The sequence below is a fragment of the Mus caroli genome, unplaced genomic scaffold (genome assembly GCF_978045245.1).
Source record: "Mus caroli unplaced genomic scaffold, Mus_caroli_1 scaffold_1, whole genome shotgun sequence".
Lineage (NCBI taxonomy): Eukaryota > Metazoa > Chordata > Mammalia > Rodentia > Muridae > Mus > Mus caroli.
In genome coordinates this window covers 29,863,732-29,871,085 of record NW_028227256.1, presented here as the reverse complement: position 1 = coordinate 29,871,085, position 7,354 = coordinate 29,863,732, and the positions used below count along the sequence as shown (strand labels likewise).

At 39.8% G+C, this 7,354-nt stretch overlaps 1 pseudogene; it reads right to left on the bottom strand.

The window, feature by feature from the left end:
* Window positions 1-246: 246 nt before the first annotated feature.
* LOC110299893 (sentrin-specific protease 2 pseudogene) lies at window positions 247-1,958 on the bottom strand (annotated as a pseudogene).
* Window positions 1,959-7,354: the final 5,396 nt, after the last annotated feature.

Genomic DNA, 7,354 nt, shown 5'->3' with positions numbered 1-7,354 from the left:
ATAAAAAAACATGAATTCATTTAATTTCAGCATCAAAACAGTGTTTCTTGAACACGTGGTCTCCTGTGGTTGGGCAACAGCAGTTTCTAAGCTTGCAATAGTTGCATGCATCCTAGAGATGGCATTAGGGCATCAGTCTCACATCCCACATTAGGACTATATTGAAGACAGGGCTTTATCCAATGAGACAGGTGTTTTAAATCTCTTCAACTCATCCTACCTGAGATATTAGAAACAGTGATGGAAAAGTTCAGGGATGGGGACCATAGCAACCAGGTGGATGTTGTTACAATAATTGACTGTGCAGGATTTCCCAGACCATCCTCTTCCTGAAGGTGGGCATGTGTTGCTGAGAAAAGGTCAGAGGCTGGTCCCTAGAGATGTAATCTGCATATTTACAGGTAAACATTCCACAGTCACTCCCATTCATTTGCAGAGGAATCTCCTCTGATGTCATACTGTACTGCTTCCACTCCAAAGGGTCCAGCTCAATGTTCCTGCGTGTCTTGCTCTCATCTTGTAAATATTGGAAGATGGTCTCACAGATAGACTTCCCTGTCTGTCCCATGGAATCGAGGTATGCAATACTTTGTTTTCTTATATCGATTACCACCAGGCTCCAATGTAACCTCTGGTGAATAGGCACCAAGATGAGTTCTTTCTCAAAGAGGTTGATGCCGCGAGTCCATCTTTTCACGGAACTGTAACCACTATGCTTTAGCTTGGGGTAAAAGAAAGTGCTAAAGACATGAAGAGCCGGATAGCCTTGGTTTTCATTTCTCTCAACCAGAAGGTTCATGTAGAAATTGATGACCTCATCATTGAGCCACTGACCGTTCTCCAGGGTCTGGATATCGCCTCTGGTGATTTGTAACTTGAATCTGGAACTTAGGATTTCCTCTTGGGGTCCTGGACCCAGTGCATTCTCAATTTCCTTCTCCATGTTCTCTGTAACATCAAGAATTTGATCCATTTCTCTGCCCTTTTCTTGGTCTCTGAGAGGCTTTTTCTCTGCTGCAAGTACTGCCATCTTGTTGGGGAGTAAGCTATTGCCTCTGCCACTATCCAGGATGATCTGAGCCTGTGTTCCCAGATCCAAGCTGTCCCCCCTTCTTCCTTCACCCTTTACATGACCTTTAGTCTCTGTAAAAGCTTTCTCCTCAGAACAACACTTCTCTCTCTCCTCTGGTGAAAGAGGTTCTTTTGGAGCCACAACAGTTGATGGTTCTGGCTCTCTAAGAGTTGTTTCTGATCCATGACTGTCTTCTGACTTGCCCCCTTTGATCTTCCCGGCCTTTATAAGGATTTGCTTAAGGTTTTGAAGCAACCTTCTTTTCTCTTCCTTTTGGGGGCTTTGATCGTTTTCCTGGATGGCGGAATAGGGCCGCTTGCGACCCTTGCCACCATCAGCAGGCGCCCTCCCTGTCACAGCCTGCTCTGGAGGACCTTCTGTCAACTCTAGGGGTTTTCGTTGGATTGGAGTCTCTCCCTGGGGTTTCCGTACCTGACCCTTGCTAGGCTGTTCTATAGGAAGCTTTAGGTCTTGAGGCTCCTGAGGGGTCATCTTCTGAGCCTTGCCGGGCTCCTTAAATACCATCGTTGTTCCATCCTGGCATTTCCTATTTGGATCTTGTCCCAAAGCTTCAGAATCTATCTCTGTAATACTTTCATCTTGGTGTTTTCTTTTTCGCCCTTTTTCTGAAGCTTCGGGCTTCATCTCCATCACACGCTGTTTAGGTTGCTTGGACTGCTTTTGTGAGGGTGTTGTCTCTGGTATAGTAGTGCTCTTTCACTTTCCAAGCAAAAGCAACCTTATGCCTGGGTTGTTCACCGAAGAATCACTTCTTCCAGTAGATGGTTGGTTAAAGTTCGCAAACCTATGAGGCTCCTTTATACACAGTTGACTTTGCAGGTCAGGGTCAATCAAAGATTGGAGATAATTAAGCAGACCGATTGGTGAATAATCAAGAGCTTGGCAGTTCACCAGGGGTCCACTCTGGACAACTCCGAGGAGTTCTAAGGATACTTCCTTAGAAGTATCCTTCTTGGGTGCTGTAACCAGCTAAATAGCGAAAATATCAAAATTGGACTAATCGTCCTAGTTAATCACTAGTAAGACTAGTAGCTAACACTTCGGAGGCAACCTCACGAATGATGTTGAACTCAGAGGGTTGCCCCTAGACATAGCCTTCAAGGTTCCAGAGCTGCTTGTGATGTCACCTGAAAGGACACTAAGCAACGTTTATGGAGGGTGGAAGCCCTCCGCAACTCCAACTTGGTCCAGGGTTTCAAGGCTGTCCTTTGCCCGAGTGGCAAGTTTGAATGTATTGATATATATAACAGTTCTTCGGCTAAACACAGGGTTACTTAACTAAATGCTCTCAGCATAGTTCAGCTGGTCCTGACTAGTATGTTTGTCTTTTAGGAAACTGTCCCATCATGGTCAATTATAGAAATTTAAGTGCTCTTCAAAATATCTTCTCACACATAATATGCTTGCTAATTACAAAGAATAAATAGAATTTTACAGTTATAAGACCTAGTAGGTAGTGTTGTGTGACAAAATTTGTTTCTCCTCTGCATAAGGAGCCCATGACAGACCAAAGTGCCCATACCACCAAAGTCCTACTTGGTGAACTGATAAGATGTATTGGGGTTACTTATAGGAATATACGTGAGGGGTTACTTACAGGAGCAGAAATGACTCAAAGACAGCTGCATAGTCAAAGCCTATCCAGTGTAGGTGACAGCTCCCAAAAGCTGGGAACCTGGAGAAACTGCACAGCATGTAGGTGGATCAAAGGGCTGGAGAATGTCCATTCCAGGTGCCTCTGCTCTAAACTTCTTGCAGACAGCTGGTATGAGGGTGGCTCTTTTGAGTCTTCTTTGCAGCTCAGCTTCCTTTCATCTGAGAGAGACTCTCAGTTTTTATTGCTCTCTGGCAAGGAAGGAGCCTAGTGAATCTGATCAATTTCAGGGACCGTTTTGAGATCTTTTGTTGCCTTCCTGCCTGAGGGGCTTCCTTTCAGAGGGAATGGAGGGTGGAATGGTTTCAATATTGGAGGAAACTTGCAAAACTGGTACCAATTTACCAAGTATCAATCCCAAAGAGAATAAATAAAATCTCACCATTGTCAATAGGGTCCATTGAGGAAGATACATCACTACTTCAGTTACAATCCTACCAATAACACAAGCCCTGAACTCTTCCCTAGAAAACAGTAGGAAGAATTCAACTGTAGTTATATTTATAGAGGTGGGTGTTTTCTTTGGGTCCTGGAATCTGAACTTTAGCCACCATGATTAAACAGCAAGCACTTTATCCTCTGGTCCATTTCAGCCCCCTCACCCTCCAACATGAGCATATCTTTGATCTACTCTCAAAGGTATGGAGATATTTTTACAAAAAAATGTGAGAAAAGAATTGAGACACATACTGTTTGGTTTTTTCCACTGAAAATATTTTAAAATGTGCACATATATCTATACCAATCATTTACTGTAAGGAATAAAATGTACTTTTTTTCTGTAAAAGTTTGAATTTCTTGTGATTGTTATTTCACCAGGTATCATTTTGTTTGTACCAGGCTTCTTTCTCTTCTTTCTAATTACACCATGGAGGGATTTGTTCCCATACCAAGAATGGAAGACCTGGAACATGATCATGATATTCCTTCTTAAACCATTGTTTGATTTTGTTCTATATTTGCATGTTTTATTGAATCACATCAACATGTTCCTGGCTTTCCCCTACTTTATTATTTGTCTATTTTTTGTTTGTGACAGGATGTTCTTATGTAGCCTCTGTTGGCCTTAATATTGCTATGGTGTCCAGACTGGATTTGAACTTGAGAGTCTCCTGCCTCAGCTTCCACACTGCTGAGATTACAATCATGTAACCCTACACCTAGCTTTTACTTTTCTGTTTTAGCATCAAAGATTCCCAGCCAGGTAAACTCTCCTGGGGTTGTTTACTCAAAATTTGTAATAATTTGTATCCATGCATCTGACTTTGTTTCACTTCTTCACTGTGTGTGTGTGTGTGTGTGTGTGTGTGTGTTCATAGGAATGAACTCAGAATCTCACACAGGCTTTACCAATGAGCTATTTTCCTAGTGCATTCATGTTTCTTGGATGTATGGCAGAATTTTCTGGAAAGATACCTTGTTTCTGGTGCTTTCTTTTGGGGGAAACACTATGACTCCTTATTTACTCTCTAGTGGCTATATAAATGCTCCTTTACCCCTCTCTTTGATTTTGGTAGGTTATATTTTCTAAGCATTTGTCTATTGTCTCTAATTTTTCAAATTAATTGTCATAGCACTCTTTTCCTAAAATTATTTCAAAACTTGATTAGTATTAAGCTAATTTATTGTTAAATGTTGAATGTAGGAGATTCTGTTAGATTTTCAAGTCAGCTTTAGACAGATGTAGTGGTTTGAATAGGTTTGGCCCCCATAGATTGATGTGTTTGAATGCTTGTCCCTCAGGAATGGCCCTATTAGGAGGTGTGACCTTGTTGGACTAAGTGTGGCACTGAAGGGGTGGGCTTAGAGGTCTCCATGCTTAAGTTCCACCCAGTGTAAAATTCCAGTCTCCTCCTGGCTGCCTTTGGATAAAGATGTAGAACTCTCTTCTCCTCCAGCATCATGTCTACCTGTATACTACCATGCTTCCTGCTATGATGACAATGGGCTGAAGCTCTGAACCTGTAATCCAGCCCCAATTAAATGCTGTCCTTTTATAAAAAAAGAAAAGAAAAGAAATGTTTTGGCAATAATACAGTTTCAAAAATAAACAATAACATTAACAAATGAAGACACTTGCCATTCCTTGGTGGCAGTAGAACTAAAATACACCGAGGTTATAGAGCTTTGCAATGTCCAATGTAAATTCCAACTTGTTTTGATTAAAAAATTAACTTTTAGATAAAATTCAGGGATAGAATGAACACTCTTAAGACTGGAGTTCCTGGTGGCCACTTAAGTCTCCCGATTGAGCTTCCTGCCTCCATTTCAGTTTTTGAAGGTTATATTCTGTTAGGACTTAGGCAGTGTAAAAGAGTGATTTTTACCTCCCACACAGAAGCAGAGAGAGAATCACTTTTCTCCTTAATTAAGACTTCTGAGTCTCATCAGCTCCTTGGAAAGGCAGTATTAAGGACTCACTTGGAAAGTGGCTCCATCAAGGCAACCAAGTCTGCCCACATTGGCCCATGCTTGAGCGAAAATGGTAACATTTCCAGGAGCTGGTAAGTAAGACTGGTTGGTTCCTTTATAGAAGACAATGCATTGTTTGTCTCTATCAGAAAAATGCACAGGTGGTCACTGTTGATACTCTCTGGCTGACCTCTGAAATTGATGAATAGCAGTGGCCTTTTGATATTTATAAAGTTTAAATAGTCAAGTGTTAGTGCTACATTAAACAGCCCTTTTTGACAAGTCTTCACATCCTCTGTGACATTATACCACTGCATGGAAGGAAGATGCTGATGATTCTTCACTGTGAAAGGAAATATTTGCATGTTCTGTCCTACACTAAAATTGGATGCTTTATATTCTCATCATATTATGAAACTCTCAACTTCTGCTTGGGTCTTTATTTTGACCATATATTGACCTAAACAGTAGCTGACAGCATCTACCTGTTGATCTGTAAGAGAAAGATAGTCACCATTGTGAAAGGGTTGTGCAGGTAAAGAATTGTGTGCAGTTGCTAATATTTTAAGCACTGCTAAAATGGGGTGAAAAATAGTGTGCCCTTTGAGTCATTGTGTGCACACTTAGTAGTAATGCTTTGTCTTTATTTAGTGATAGTTTTAGATGTCCAAACTTATGAATAGCAAATATATAGTGATAACTTAAAAAATATAACTCAAATTATATTTTTAAAAGATTGATTTATTTTTATTGTATGCATATGAATGTTTGCCTACAGTGATATTTTTGTGCCGTGTGTGTGTGCCTTGTGTCTGTAGAGGCCAGAATGAGGTATTAGGTCCCTGTACCTAGAGATAGAAGATGGGGAGGATCTGCCGTATGGGTGCTGGGAACTGAAACTGGGTCATATAAGAGTAGCAAATACTCTCAACTGCTTATGAACCCTCCGTTACTGATGTCTACAGTTTACATCTCCCTGGAGGCTAGCTGAAGTATCATCAGGGAATTCTGGATGTATCGCTATAGAATTAGAAGCTGCAAGGCAGAGAGATGGGTCAGTGGTTAAAATAACATACTGATCTTACTGAGGATTCAACTTGCTTCCCAGATCACAGGTAGGTGTCATTTACTTGTAACTTCAATCAGATCTAAAATATTCAACTTTTCACAGACATCTACAATCATATGCACGCACTCTCCCATAAATACACATTCGCAATCACATAGCTAATAAACAAACTATATATATATGTACATATATATATATGTACATATGTGTGTGTGTGTGTGTATACATATGCTTTACATTTTCAAAATTAGATTGCTAAATTAAATTTTTTTATATGAAGAAAAGTCTATGATCAATGAGGGCATGATCTGACAAAAAGGTTACATTGCATTTCTCTATGTGTATAAAAGAAATTAAAATTTTAGAGAGAAGAAAAGGTAATACAATATAATTGGGAAGGAGGAAAGACAGCAGGATGTAAGTCGGGAGCAGATAAAGAGAAAGAAGGCATGTCTCCAGGTATCTGGCTCTCTTTCTGCCTGCCTGTGTTTCTGTCTCTGTGTTTTTGTCTCTCTTTTTTCCCTCCCTTCCTCCTTCTTCCCTTCCTTTCTTCCTTTGAATAAAGCTTTTGCAGTCTGGGACATAATAATTCAGAATTGTGTTTGTTCAAGACAGATATCCCATTCTAGGATGGAGAATAAAGCAAATTAAGATCTGTACATCTAGATTTGTTATACTTTTCTCTTTAATTATAAACAAGGGAAAAAAAGAAAGAAAGAAAGAAATGAAATATATAATAAGTCTTCTCAACAACAACAAAAAACAATATATACTCTTTTGTAAGGAAATTGCAAGACTTAATCTTGATAAATTTGTTAGAAGATTATAATTGTTCTTTTCAATTAAATTACTAGGTTTTTAAAACCTAAGGTTTCATTAAAATGCAGTATTATGTGAAAGTCAAACATTCTTTTGGTGCAGCCTTTCTATTGGCAAAATTAGATGGTGAATACCATGAACAAGCTGAATTCTGTCTGCTGAGCACAGTGTGATGGCAGCATCCATGCAATGGCTTGCAGAGGGCCAAGCATGAATGTAAGTACAAAACATGCCTTTAAACCAAGGGGAATATGCTTTTGAGAGTATTTTCTACCTCAATTATGATAAAGAAGATTAAATCAAAATT